Here is a 15,580-nt window from a genome sequence, read left to right as displayed (position 1 = left end):
GTCCCATTTTTACACCTGGTATGTGAAGATGGAAAAGAAACTTGGTCTTTGTTCTATGACAGTGATTTTCACGGGTGTGCCACAAGAATTTTTAAAACACACAATACCTGACTATTTAGTCAGGAGCACTGACCTCTTTTTCCTTAGATTGTCAAATTAAAAAATGACAACCTGCCCAGCCCGCGTGGCTCAGTGGTTGTATTGACCTATGAACCAGGAGGTCACCATTTGATTCCCAGTCAGGGCATATGCTTGGATTGGAGGGGGGTTGATCCCCAGTGTGGGGTGTGCAGGAGGCAGTCGATCAATGATTCTCACCATTGATATTTCCTTTTTTTTTTCCTACGTGGGATGGTTGATCTTGAGCCTGCAGGGAGCAAGCTGGTTCCAGACTTCTCCAAGTCCACATTTCTTTGCCTCCAATTCTTACGTGTCCAAAGATAGGGAACCATAGACACTCCTTTGTAGGAGGGTTTAATATTGTGTTTTGCAGTTATAAGGCATGATTAGGAACATCTTATATTTATTCACTTTATGGATTTCAGAGATATCATTTACTTTCTCATTTTATTCCTATAATAACCTTGTAAGAAGTTTTCATTTTATATATGGAAGGATAATCTTAGAGGTTAGATAATTGTATTAAGTTATACAAAGGTTGCCATCCATTTATTCTAACTATGATGTATTTTCTCAACATTTATTTTAAACTTCTGTAATTACTTTCAAAGCTAAGTGATTTTTAAAAATGGCTCTAATCATCTTCTAAAAATTCCTCAATAATAGCAATTTTTCATCTTTTGTAGGTCAATCTAATTTTTAAAAATATATTTTATTGATTTTTTACAGAGAGGAAGGGATAGGGAGAGAGAGTTAGAAACATTGATGAGAGAGAAACATCAATCAACTGCCTCCTGCACACCTCCTACTGGGGATGTGCCCAAAACCAAGGTACATGCCCTTGACCGGAATGGAACCTGGGACCCTTGAGTCCACAGGCCAACGCTGTATATACTAAGCCAAACCGGTTAGGGCTAATTTTTGGAAATAGTAAGTTAGCCAGGAATTTCTCTATAATAAAATACTATAAAGTAATAGGTTTGGTCTTCTTGAAGAAGGTTAAAGATATGAAACTTGCTAGTGTCAAAGAATTCCAGAAATGTTTTGGCCATTCATAACATCATTAGAATGAATGAATAGCCTCTAACATAACTATTTTGATGGAAAACAGTACTCATTTGGATAATTGATTTCTGGTGTGTTAGTAAAAAAATTTCATGTATTATAGTCAATAAAAACATAACATCAAGAATGGAGTAAGAAAAGGATTCATAGCTATAATAGGATTATTGCAAAAACAAAGGATGCTTTTTGAAGAAATACACTTAAAAGAGGGGCATATGCCCTAGCACCGTGGTCGGCAAACTGCGGCTCGAGAGCCACATGCGGCTCTTTGGCCCCTAGAGTGTGGCTCTTCCACAAAATACCACGTACCCTAATTAAGTTAATAACAACGTACCTACCTATATACTTTAATTTAAAAAACTTGGCTCTCAAAAGAAATTTCAATCATTGTACTGTTGATATTTGGCTCTGTTGACTAATGATTTTGCTGACCACTGCCCTATCAGGTTTGACTTAGTGGATAGAGCATTGGCCTGCCGACTGAAGGGTCTCAGGTTGGATTCTAGTCAAAGGCATATGCCCGGATTATGGGCTCACTCCCTACTGGGCAGCGTGCAGGTGGCAGCTGATTAATGATTCTCATCATTGATGTTTCTATCTCTCTCTCCCTCTCCCTCTCCCTTCCTCTCTGAAATCAATAAAAATATTTTTTAAAATAAATAAATGAAAATAAAAGAGGGGTATTAGTAGAACAGATCTGGGGAGAACAGGATGGAAACAGAGAGGTTGATTTAAGGTGGGTACAGCTCTAAGAAGACTGTCAAGTGCAAAGCAAAGGGAAAAAAGTATTAACCATTGAACTGACAATAGTGACAACTGAAATTAGCACTTATTCCCACTGGATGACAGATCAGGGCAAAACTTTGTGTCCTATCTTAGCATTAGTACTTGTCTGATTATTCACAGCAGATGATATCAGCAGGAAGTAGGTGATACCAATACAGTAAAATTTGTTGGGCCTGATAGCGATGTTCAGCAGTATCCAAGTAGGGTTGTGTTCTTTGCAAGGGATTGGTAACAGGAGATGCAAAATGAAATACTGTTCCAAATGCAGACATTACTCTACAATGGGAAATCTGATGCAGGTGATACTTGGAACCTAAAAAAATATCTGGGAGGTCTTTTCATAGTCAGCTAAGCTGAAACAATGTAGATCTAAGCCAGGGAAAGGTAATGCTTAGGCTAGTGTAGGATTAGGCTAGTGTATCTGTCAGTTTCTGGCCCAAAACTTGGTGAAGAGGCCAAGATAAAAGCCCATATCTGCAAACTGGGCACACATAAGACTTGGAACCTCAAATGCAGGAACTCTGTCATCAGAACAGTGAATGAATTATTGCTTAGGGCAGGCAGAAATTGCTGAATTCCAGGTCAGTTTGTTCTAGGGACTTTTAAATGGGCAAATCAGTGAACTTAGCTGTGGAATCCATTCCAGTGGCTGCTTGTGCAGAATAAAAGTTGGACTATGAGTAAAAATGCCAAAAATCTTCAGAGCAATGTCTTGACATCATGGATGAAAGAGGCTCTGAAAAGTTCAACATTAAACAATAAAATAGATACATGGTGATAATTTTGCTTTTCTTAGTATCTAAGTTCTCAGCTAAGATGTTGTCTGTATAAGCAAAGAGGAAAGTTGAGGCAGATACCTGCTAAGTGGACTATATATCTGTTATTAATGAGAAAATATTTTTATTTAGTTGATTTTTATTAAACACTAGAGGCCTGGTGCACAACATTAGTGCACTTGGAGTGGGAGGGGGTGTCCCTCAGCCTGGCCTGCAGCCTTTAGCAGTCTGGGAGCCCTCGGGGGATGTCTGACTGGGGCCTAAGCTGCAGTTGGACATCCTTAGCACTGCTGTGGAAGCGGGAGAGGCTCCCACCACTGCTGCTTTGCTCCCCTGCCATCAGCCTGGCTTGTGGCTGAGCATCTGCCCCCTGGTGGTCAGTGTGCATCATAGTGACAGGTCATTCTGCCAGTCGTTCTGCTATTCGGTTGATTTGCATATTAGACTTTTATTATATAGGATATAATTGTCTTTCAAATAAGACTTAAAAGATACAATTATACTATCTTTTCTATTTACCCATATGGTTCTCTGTACTGATGCTTTAGGCTTATTTTTTTCTCTTTCATTTAAAAAAAATTATCTTTATTGTAGAAAGTATTATAGATGTTTGCTTTGTCATCCTTTTGTTAAGTTGTATGAGTTCCTTATATATTTTGGAAATTAACCCCTTATCAGATGTTCATTGGCAAATATGTTCTCCCACACAGTGGGCTCTCTTTTTATTTTGTTGGTGGTTTCTTTTTGCTGTTCAGAAACTTTTTATTTTAGTGTAGTCCCATTTGTTTATTTTCTCCTTAGTTTCCTTTGCCATAGGATATGTATCGGTAGACATATTGCTTTTGACATGGTTTCTTTTTTTTTTTTTTTGACATAGTTTTTTAGTATTCACTGATCTGAGTCTAGTTTTGAAAGGAAATAGAAGTTAAGGAAGTATCCCATCTTAGTTTCAGTTTCCAATGCTGTTGGTTAATTTTTTAAGCTTTTAATTATGGCATCAGTCCAAAAGAAAGAGTCTGCCTTGGCAGACTTCTTATAGACCCAGGGGGGGGCGGAAAATGCTTTCCGAGAAACTAATGTGCTTAGAAGAAATTTCCTAAAAAGCAATAGGAGGAATTCAGTGATTTCTGTAGACTGGGAATCCCCTCAGCTAATATACAATAAATAGAGGCCCGGTGCACGAAACTCGTGCACGGGGGTGTGTCGGGGGGGGGGTGTCCCTCAGCCCAGCCTGCACCCTCTCCAATCTGGGACATCCCTCTCACAATCCAGGACTGCTGGCTCCCAACTGCTCGCCTGCCTGCCTTCCTGATTGCCCCTAAACCGCTTCTGCCTGCCAGCCTGATCACCCCCTAACCACTCCCATGCCAGCCTGATTGATGTCTAACTGCTTCCCTGCCAGCCTGTTTGCCCCCAACTTCCCTCCTCTGTCAGCCTGGTCACCCCTAACTGCCCTCCCCTGCAGGATTGATCGCCTCCAACTGCCCTCCCTTGCAGGCCTGGTCCCTCTCAACTGCCCTCCCTTGCAGGCCTAGTGCCTCCCAACTGCCCTCCCCTGCTGGCCATCTTGTGGTGGCCATCTTGTGTCCACTTGGGGGCAGGATCTTTGACCATATGGGGGAAGCCATATTGTGTGTTGGAGTGATAGTCAGTCTGCATATTACTCTTTTATTAGATGGGATAGAGGCCTGGTGCACGGGTGGGGGCCAGCTGGTTTGCCCTGAAGGGTATCCCGGATCAGGGTGGGGGTTCCCTTGGGGCATGGGGCTGCCTGAGTGAGGGGCCTGTGGTGGTTTGCAGGCCAGCCACACCCCCTGGCGACCCAAGCGGAGGCCCTGTTATCTGGAATTTATTTTCCTTCTACAATTGAAACTTTGTATCCTGGAGCAGAGCCAAGCCTCCTGCTCACTCCGTGGCCAGCAGCCATTTCTGTTTGGATTTGTTTACCTTCTATAATTGAAACTTTGTAGCCTTGAGTGGAGGCTTAGGCTGGCCAGTGCAGGGGAAAGCTTGGCTTCTTCTATCACCTTGGAAACCCAAGCCTCCCTCCTACTTTCTCCGTGGCTGTAGCCATCTTGGTTGGGTTAATTTGCATACTCGCTTTGATTGGCTTGTGGGCATGGCTTGTGGGTGTAGCAGAGTTAGGGTCAATTTGCATATTATTCTTTTATTCGGTAGGATACTCCTTAGAAAGTATGGGAGAGGAGGGCAAAGTTTTCCCTTTCTTAGTTTTCACTGAGCTCCCACAAGATTCCCTAAGCTCACAATGCCTATAACACTGGTTACATCCTTTTTAATTAACCCTTCATAGCCAGCCCGAGCAAAGGCCAAAGTAGGGATGGACCCTTACAGTTGTCATTCTTGACAGAGCTGAGAATAGCTTCTGATTTTAGATCATGCAATGTTTTGTTTTCCTCACACTTGATGGGATGATGAAATGGGCTGGGAATCTAGAGATATAGTATACTAGAGGCCCAGTGCACAAAATTCATGCATGGGTAGGGTCCCTGGTAGCTGCCATCTGCCAGCGGGGGCCTCCCTTCCCCGGCTGCCAGCTGCCAGCCAGGGCCTTCCTTCATTCCATTCCACCCCCTGGTGGTCAGTGTATGTCATAGCAAGTGATCAAACTCCCGAGGGGACACTTTGCATATTAGGCTTTTATATATATAGATCTGTCTCTTACTTGCTTTGTGATTTTGGCCAAATTCTTTGGTCTGTTTATGCTTCAACTTTTTTTGCAAATGTGCATCATGAAGTCTAACACATCCACCTGCCAGGTTGCTCTAAAGATGACAGGAGATTAAAAATGTGTTTAAGACCTAGCTGGTTTGGCTCAGTGGATAGAGCCTTGGCCTGTGGACTGAAGGGTTCCAGGTTCAATTCTGGTCAAGGACACATGCCTGGGTTGCAGGCTCGATCCCTAGTGGGGGGCGTGCAGGAGGCAGCCAATCAATGATTCTCTTTCACCATTGATGTTTCAATCTCTCCCTCTCCCTTCCTCTCTGAAATCAATAAAAACTATTTTTTAAAAAATGTGTTTTAACAAGTCTAAATGAATTTTCCACTAGTTAACATTTCACAAATATAGCCAGCTTCCTGATCAAGTGTCAGTTAATTTTCTAGGTGCAACAAATAATATTTTCTTTCTAGATGATGCAGTTATTCATGTAGTAAGATGTATCTCTTATTTTATAGCAGTCACTAGCTACAGCATTACTCTCAGAACTGTGGGTTGAATTTGCAGCATTTACTCTTAAAATTTTTTTAAATTAAAACATTTTTCTTAATTACAGTGGAATCTAAAGAACAAAATAAACAAACAAAATAGGAATAGACTCATAGATACAGAAAACAGACTGGTGGTTGCCAGAGGTAGGTGGTTGGGAATCTGGGTGAAAAAGGTGATGGGAATAAGAAGTACAAATTGGGCCCTGGCTAGGTGGCTTAGTTGGTTAGAGCAGTGGTCGGCAAACTCATTAGTCAACAGAGCCAAATATCAACAGTACCACAATTGAAATTTCTTTTGAGAGCCAAAGTTTTTAAACTTAAACTTCTTCTAATGCCACTTCAAAATCAACTCGTCCAGGCCGTGGTATTTTGTGGAAAAGCCACACTCAAGGGGCCAAAGAGTCGCATGTGGCTCATGAGCCGTGGTTTGCCGACCACTGGGTTAGAGCATCATCCTTTACACCAAAGGATTTTTGGTCCGATCCCCTGTTGGGGAGCATATGGGAGGCAACTGATCAGTGTTTCTCTCTCACATTGATGTTTCTCTCTCCCTTTCTCTCTCTAAAATCAATAAAATAAAATAAAAGCATATCCTTAGGTGAGGATTAAAAAAAAAAAAAAGAAGTACAAATTGGTAGTTACAAAATAGTCATGAGGATGTAAAATACAACATAGGGAATATAGTCAATAATATTGTAATTACTATGTTTGGTGCCAGGTGGGTACTTGAAATATCAATGGGACCACTTTGTAAAGTGTGTGATTATCTAACCACTATGCTGTACATCTAAAACTAATACAAAATAATATTGAATGCAGCATTCACTCTTAGGAAAGGACTTATTTAAGTAACTTGACTTATCCTATATAATAAAAGCTTAGGTGGCGTCACGCCCTTGTGCGACACCATTGCAAGAAGGCCGCCACAAGATGGTTGCGTGCACAGCGGAGGAGGGGCCCAGCAGCCACTCCACACAGTGAGGCCTAGGGGTCCTGTGGCTCTCTGCGGCGTGGAGGAGGCCAGTCTCATCATCTCCGCTGCCTCGTGTGGAGGAGGCAGGTCCCGGCGGAGGAGGTGGGTCGCAGCAGAGGAGGGCAGTTGTGGGCGATCAGGCTGGCAGGGGAGGGAAGTTGTGGGCTATAGGGCTGGCAGGGGAGGGCAGTTGGGGATGATCGGGCCAGCAGGGGAGGACAGATGGGTGATCAGGCTGGCAGGGGAGGGCAATTGTGGGCAATCAGGCTGGCAGGGGAGGGCAGTTGTGGGTTATCAGCCGGCAGGGGAGGGCAGTTGTTGGTGATCAGGCTGGCAGGGGAGGGCAGTTGGGGGCCATAGGCCCCAGCAGGGGAGGGTAGTTGGGGGCAATCGGGTCGGCAAGGGAGGGCAGTTTTGGGTGATCAGGCCCCGGCAGGGGAGGGCAATTGTGGGCTATCAGGCTGGCAGGAGAGGGCAGTTGTGGGTGATTGGGTAAGCCGGGGAGGGCAGTTGGGGGCGATCAGGCCAACAGGGGAGCAATTAGGCATCAATCAGGCTGGCAGGGAAGTGGTTAGGGGGTGATCAGGCTGGCAGGCAGAAGCAGTTAGGGGCAATCAGGCAGGCAGGCAGGCGAGTGGTTAGGAGCCAGTGGTCCTGGATTTTGCGAGGGCTGTCCAACTGTGGGGTCGGGCCTAAACCAGCAGTCGGACACCCCCTGAGGGGTCCCAGATTGGAGAGGGTGCAGGCTGGGTTGAAGGACACCACCTCCGTGCACGAATTTTGTGCACCAGGCCTCTAGTCCTATATAATAAAAGAGTAATATGCAAATTTACCATCACTCCAACACACAAATGGTTGCCCCCATGTGGACACAAGATGGCCGGCAGGGGAGGGTAGTTGGGGGGGGACCCAGGCCTATAGGGGAGGGCACTTGGGGAGGACCAGGCGTGCAAGGGAGGGCAGTTAGGGGAACCAGGCCAGCAGGGGAGAGCAGTTAGGGACAACCAGGCTAGCAGGAGAGGGCATTTAGGGGTGACCTGGCCAGCAGGGTAGGGCAGTTGGGGGGGACCAGGCCTGCAGGGGAGAAGAGTTGGGGGGGACCAGGCCTGCAGAGGAGGGCAGTTGGGGGTGACCAGGCTGGCAGGGGAGGGCAGTTAGGGGTGACCAGGCCGTCAGGGGAGGGCAGTTAGGGGCAATCGGGCCAGCAGGGGAAGAGTTAGGTGTCGATCAGGCTGGCAGGGGAGTGGTTAGGGGGTGATCAGGCTGGCAGGCAGAAGCGGTTAGGGGCAATCAGGCAGTCAGGCAGGCAGGCAGGTGAGTGGTTGGGAGCCAGCAGTCCTGGATTGTGAGAGGGATGTCTGACTGCCCCCGAGGGGTCCCAGATTGGAGAGGGTGCAGGCTGGGCTGAGGGACACAACCCCTCCCCCCGTGCATGAATTTTGTGCACCGGGCCTCTAGTATACAATAAATACAATTAGACTGTGAATTTACATAACAAGATGAGGATACCTATTTTTTTACTTCTTTCCATTGTACTGTAGGTTGTAGTGGGGAAAATAAAACAAAAAGAGGAAATTAAAGCCATAACAATTGGAAAGGAAGAAATAAAATTTTACAGAATAGGTTGCATTGAAAACCCAAAAGCATTTACTAAGTTTTAAAAATAATAGCAGAATTTATCAAAGTGAAATGATAGAAGGTCAATGTATTACACTTTCTACATCAGTAATAAATATAAATTACCTTTACAATAGCAATAACAAATACTTAAAAATGTAAATACTTAGGAATAAAAGTAACAAAAGGCAAGCAAAGCTTGTTTGCAGAAACTGTAGATGAATTTTTCTAAACTAATGTCAAGTAAAATAATGTTCAGATTAAATACAGAATGATAACCCTTTGATAAAACTCAGAAAGGTAAATGCTTTGTTTAGGTATGTATATGTAAATAAAACTACTTTTAAGAAGCAAGGGAGTGATGGTTGCACAACAATGTGAATGCACTTAATGCCACTGAACTGTACACTTAAAAATGGCTAAGATAGGTCCTGGCAGGGTAGCTAAGTTGGTTAGAGTGTTGTCCTCATATGCCAAGGTTGCGTGTTTGATCCCTAGTCAGGACACATACAAGTATCAACCAATGAATGCACAAAGAGGTGGAATAACAAATTGATGTCTCTCTCTTTCTCTCTCTCTGCTTCCCTTCCTCCCTTCCTCCCTCCTCTCTCTTTCTATAATCAATAAATAAAAAAATATTTTAGAGAGTAAAATGTTAGGTTATGTATATTTTACAAAAGCAATGGAATAATAAACACAGAATTCAGGATAACAATTATCTTGGGGTTGGAGGAGCAAGGAAAATGGGATAGGGAAGGAACACAGCTATATCTTAAATTACTGTTAATGTTACAGTTCTTGATTTTTTGGGTGGTGAGTTCATGGGTCTTCATTATATTACAAATATATAAATATATGCATGCATGTATCAGAGATGACAGTGTACATATCACCAACTAAAATAATGATTAACTCAAATCTACACCTGAGGTCCATTAAAAATTAATTTACCATAAAATCCTCACTTCAGAGAAATAGTAAGTTTTAGTTTCCCAGTTCCTCCTTGGAGAGGTGCCAAAGAAATGTGGTATAACTGGTATAACTATGCCTCTACTTTTCTGAGTAAGTTTTTATTTTAATAAGAAATATTGGATGTTTCCAAAATCTCTGTTAAATTGTAGCAATATTTTGGCTTAACAGAGTGATTGATAAGTTTAAATCAGCCTACTCTTCAGAGAGGGTCACTGAATTGTTAATCCAGAGATCAAATAACTGAAAGGAGAGAGAGATGGGAAGATTATGGTCACTGAATTAAATTGAATAGATGAGGTGGTAGGAGATAAAGCCAGAAGATAGGCAGAGAAGAGGAAGAAGGTGGGAATTGGTTTCCTTTCCTACATCCCCACCTACATCCCCACCATGCCACTGTATCTCTCTCTCTCTCTCTCTCTCTCTCTCTCTCTCTCTCTCTCTCTCTCTCTCTCTCCTCTTTTTCTAAAAAAGTATTTTTATTGATTTCAGAGAGGAAAGGAGAAGGAGAGAGAGATAGAAACATCAATGATGAGAGAGAATCATTGATCAACTGCCTTCTGTATGCTCCCCACTGGGAATGGAGCCCACAACCTGGACATATGCCCTGAACAACTACTGACTACTGAGCAACACCAGCTGGGCTTTATTCTTCATTTATTTATTTATTTATTTATTTAACTCTCTTCTTTCTTCCTCTCTCTTCTTCTTTTTCTTTTTTCTCTGTCTCTTTTCTTCATGTCTCCAGTAGGGCAGGATGACTATGGAATAAGATTCATTGACAAACCCCAATATAGGTGGTCTCAAGTTATGCATTGTTCTTAATACAAAGATTTTGGAGGTGCCGAAACCGGTTTGGCTCAGTGGATAGAGCATCGGCCTGCAGACTGAAGGGTCCCAGGTTCGATTCCGGTCAAGGGCATGTACCTTGGTTGCGGGCACATCCCCTATCGGGGTGTGTAGGAGGCGGCTGATCGATGTTTCTCTCTCATCGATGTTTCTCTCTCATCGATGTTTCTAGCTTTCTATCCCTCTCCCTTCCTCTCTGTAAAAAGGAAATATATATATATTTATATATATTTAATATATAGAGAGAGAGAGAGAGAGAGAGAGAGAGAGAGAGAGAGAGAGAGAGAGATTGGAAGATAGCTACTTTCCATATTAGCTGTCTGCATACTGCTTAATATTGGAATTTCTTTTATTAAAAATACTATGTTAAAATTAATACTATATGCTTTTTTGTGCTAGGCTGTGCTATTTTAAAAGCACTTATCACATTTGATCCTACATCTACTCCAAGGTGTACCTATTTTTTAGTAAGTTAAAATGGGATTCCATAGCAAGATTTGAATTCAGGTAGTCTAATTTCAAAACCTCTTAACCACTCTACTAATACCTCTCTGAGCTGCTTTTGTCTTCAGCCTCAATTGACAAAATCTGTGGCACCAGTCAACAAATCCAGGCACCTGGTCATCTTAAATTTGTAGCATCAGTTTTCCTTCAGGAAGAAGCAGATTCCCTTGCTGAATCTGCCTCACCAGAATCAAGAGTAGTGTGTATCAGACAGGGACCTGGAAGGAAACAAAGGGTATTCAGTTGGAATTTTGAAAGGAATTTAATGACAGTTCTACTTATAGAAGTGTGGTCAAGATTAAAGAAACCAACAAGGGGTGTTGAGGGTATCCAGTGGGAAGCAATTATGATTTCTTAGAAACAGGCAAGGTAAGGGAAAGATGTTACTGCAACCTAGTAATAAGCCCATTACATATTAAATAACATTTGTGTGAAAAACAACTGTATTTTATAAAACAAAAATAATTTAGTAAAAAGAGTAGCAAGCTTAACAGAACATAGCCGAACTCATATCTACTACTGTATTTGGTTTGTTGCAATATTACATGTAATGTAGGTAGGCTCTGGGAAACTTCTGAGAGAATGTGAATAAAAAAGATCACCAGCATCTTAACCTTTTGCACTCGGATGTCTAGTGTGACTCGACACGGTTAGCATCGGTAGCAGCTCGTATGTCGAGCCACACTCGACACGTAGTTTCACCGCGGGGGGAAGGGGGATTTTTGTCTATTTTTCCAGTATCTTTTCTTGTTTTCATTAGCATGAAAGGACAAGTAAAATGTAAATGCCGTCTCAACTGATGCCAAAAAAGAAAAAATGAAAAACTGATAACGCATGTGAAATTTATTAGGAAACTAGTACATGATCTTGTTGGAGAATTCAGAGATGGTACACTAACTTCCAGGGGTAGATTATTATCCACTAACTTAGAGCAATGTTTAGATGGAAAGCTCCATCTAATCACACCTCACCCTAACAAAAAACACAAAGATTGTGCTGTTTGTTCTAACAGAAAAATCAAAGGAGGAAGAAGAGAGACGCTTTATATTTGCGAAACATGTGAATGTAAACCAGGTCTTCATGTGGGTGAATGTTTCAAAAAATATCACACCATGAAAAATTATAGAGATTAAAATTACTCTTTGAATGTATCAATAATTTGAAATATTAAAAAATCCAAATAAATAAGTTTGTATGAAAAGAAACTCCAGTTTTTTATTCTACTGCCACGCTTTGTAAAATCTGGGGTATTTAAAAAATTAAATCCCGAGTAGAATAAAGGAATCGAGAAAAAAGCAAGCGAGTGCAAAGGGTTAATATTATTGTGAAAATTTAAGTTTTGACTTTGTGGACTTCATGAAAGTATCTCAGGGACCCTTAGGAGGGAGGGGGAAGGACTGTCAAACTTGGAGAACTGCTGTTCTATAATTTAATATAGTGTAGTGTAATCTGTGCACAGTCAACCCTTTCATACTTGTTACATACTTAACACTTGAGACTACCACTACAAAGCACATGGATGATATTCAGTGGTTATATTTATTGGAACCCTTAATGCAAAATAAAAAAAGAACAGTAATAACAAAAGAAATTAGTGAAAAATATAAATGATTCACAAGGCTGTCACTACTACAAATTGGAAAACCACGAATATTTGAAGCACCGACAAGTGTTCTAACAGCATTAGTCAATACAACACATGCCAACTATACAAACATGAAAATCACTATTTTACTAGAAGACCACATCATGCAGAGTCTGGTATAAACCCTTTGGTTTCTGGTGCTTAAGGCACCAAGAATCCTATTCTACTAGAAGTATTGAACACCTGCCATGGTATTATCCCAGGGATGCTACAGAAGTACAAGTAAGTAGGACATGGTCTCAGGATGAAAAAACAAGTATTGTCAGATAATCACTGGCTGATGACAAGACATGGAAGCTCAGAACCATCAAAGAGATCCCATGATTGCTGAAGGGAGTCTTGGAATCTCCTAGTAGTGGAAGACATTGTAAGCAGATAGAATGCTGTGTTTTAGTGGAGGTAGTGGAATGATCGGTTCTAAAGTGTATATGTGTGGGATGCCCCAGCAAAGGATAAGAGCGGTAACTCTTTTTTATTATTATTATTATTTTGTTAATCCACACCCTAGGATATTTTTCCATTGATTTTTAGAGGGAGTGGAAGGGAGGGGAAGAGACACAGAGAGAAACATCAATGTAAGAGAGACACATTGATTGGTTGCCTCTTGCACATGCCCTGACTAGGGCTGGGATGAAGCCTGCAACTGAGGTACATGCCCTTAATCAGAATTGAACCCAGGATCCTTCAGTCCCCAGGCCAGGGTAGGTACCTCTTGAACAGAGCCTTGAAAATGAGTAGTTATTGGACAGGGCATTTCAGATAGAAAATAGCATGGAAAATGGCAGATAATTGAATGACTGGTGTAGAGAGTTTATGTAGATGACAATTAGCAGCAGCATTCAGAGAGATAGGCTAAGCAGTGTGGACTTTATTCTGAAGACACTGAGAGGGTATTAAAGATTTTAGAAGGAGAGTAATAACAGATTTGCATTTTAGAACGTGTCAAAGAAAACCACAGCTCTGTAGTAGTTAAAAAGGGAAAACAGATTTTGTTCAGAAACCACTGCCATAGGGGTAAAGAGACCTCTGTATAGAACTGGGTTCAGTTCCAAATCCAGCATGGAAAAGCAGAGATTTATAGCCAAGGAGTGTGTGTGTGGTGGTGGGGGGGGGGGGGGGGGGAGGGGAGGGGATGAGGGAAGGGGGGGAGGTTGGTGGATGGAACATAATTAAGGGAGTAGGATAATTTTTGCTAAACTGATATAACAGGATTCTTGTCGAAGGCAGACTAAAGTAATCACATTTCACTGGGAATGGTGGGAGATGAGGAATTTCACCAGATATGGAGAATGATCAGATGTTAAGTGTGGGTGGTTCTTATTAAAACGGGATTCTGCAAAGATAAACACAGGAGCCCAAAGGTCAAGGCCTTGTTGAGAAGAGGGCTCAGAGGAGCAAACTAAACCTTGGCCAAGGAATCTTTGTCAAAGGTTCCTGTCAAGAACTGTTGGAGGGTTGGGAGACTGAGGTCAGGAGATGAAGGAGGCTCTTACAGTAAGAGCAAAGTAGGACCTGAACTAAAGCTTTAACTATAGAGATAGGAGAGAAAGGAATGAATTGAAGAAATCAAATGTGATATGGATTGAATGCCGAATATAAATGACAACAGGTTTCTAGTCCTTGCTTTGCTTCGATTTTTTAGTGGGCTGAATGGAATGTGTGTGTGTGTGTGTGTGTGTGTGTGTGTGTTTTTAGTGGGCTGAATGGAATGTGTGTGTGTTGGGTTTTCCCGGCAATGGAGGAAGCCAAGCTTTCTGCCTCCCCTGGCCTGCCTTGGCCTCCCCTTAAGGCAAATGTATAGATATGTTTGTTGTTGTTTTAACATACATATTAAAGGCAATTTAGATGATTTTATTTTCAGAATCTTGCGACAACTTGGGGTGTGATTAAACCAGAGTAGGTAGGCCATAAGCATACATGACTTTGTGGAAGAAAGGCCCAGGATCAAGGTAGAGGCAGATATAGGGGTAGCCCTGGTTTTATTTTGGAATTGCTGTAGATAGCAGAGATGAACATACTTTGAAAAAGAATGTTATGTTTCTAAACTCATGCATTTGGGAGAACTTTTACAAATATGGCAGACTTACTTATTTGGGGAAGAGAGAACATTTGAGAGCTCTATAAAAGTGTGTTTTGGGCCGAGACCGGTTTGGCTCAGTGGATAGAGCGTCGGCCTGCGGACTCAAAGGTCGCGGGTTCGATTCCGGTCAAGGGCATGTACCTTGGTTGCGGGCACATCCCCAGTAGGGGGTGTGCAAGAGGCAGCTGATCGATGTTTCTCTCTCATCGATGTTTCTAACTCTCTATCCCTCTCTCTTCCTCTCTGTAAAAAATCAATAAAATATATTTAAAAAAAAAAAAAAAAAAAAAAGTGTGTTTTGGTATGGGTTTTAGTGTGATGTAGTCCCCCTTCCCTTTCATAAATCAGATTTAAATAAAATAAATATGAATTTTATGACTATTTGTTTCATTTTTAATCAAAAGCTTTAGATAAGATCTTTAGTTTCATTGTCTTTTTTTGGGAAGGAAGAATCTTACATAGTTAGGTATGATGTAGTTCAATAGTGTATGTTATTGTGTTTTAGATGATCATTTAATGTTCTTCAAGCTGTTATTTATAATTTTTCTTTGTGAACAATTTAAAGAAAAATCTAAGTTAGGATTTATAGGAAATTATGTAAAGTCTATAGTAACTCACCTCAGGGCATTTCCTATATTCTACCAGTTTACTGAGTTGTACCAAGCAACTACATCAGCATTCATAGTGCCAGGATTTCCAGGAAGTGTAGTTATCCTTCTGTGGTACTTAAGTGAAACTATAGTTTCAGTGTACATAATGATCTCAGTCTCTAATAAAGTTTGCAAACAAGGCAAGGAGAAACTACTAACATTGCCTTGGCACCCCCACCCCCAATCTATCTCCCAATAATCCAAACAGTTGTGTGTGAGTGTGTACTCTTACTGATCCCCAGAATGATTTGACTGCATCATAAATATATTTGTTGGTTCTGGAAATCTTTAAGAAACAGATACTATCCTCTTCCTTCG

At 41.8% G+C, this 15,580-nt stretch overlaps 1 protein-coding gene and 1 non-coding gene across 2 annotated transcripts in view; one reads left to right on the top strand and one right to left on the bottom strand.

Moving 5' to 3' along the window:
• ART3 (ADP-ribosyltransferase 3 (inactive)) overlaps positions 1-15,580 on the top strand; it is a 103,772-nt gene that overhangs the window by 18,764 nt on the left and 69,428 nt on the right. The gene's annotated exons all lie outside the window — the stretch shown is intronic.
• Positions 343-473, bottom strand: LOC129147371 (small nucleolar RNA SNORA38). Its single transcript, XR_008554750.1, has one exon. It is a non-coding gene; the product is annotated as a small nucleolar RNA SNORA38 (small nucleolar RNA).

Source organism: Eptesicus fuscus, chromosome 2 (genome assembly GCF_027574615.1).
Source record: "Eptesicus fuscus isolate TK198812 chromosome 2, DD_ASM_mEF_20220401, whole genome shotgun sequence".
Lineage (NCBI taxonomy): Eukaryota > Metazoa > Chordata > Mammalia > Chiroptera > Vespertilionidae > Eptesicus > Eptesicus fuscus.
This window is presented reverse-complemented; position numbering and strand designations above follow the sequence as displayed.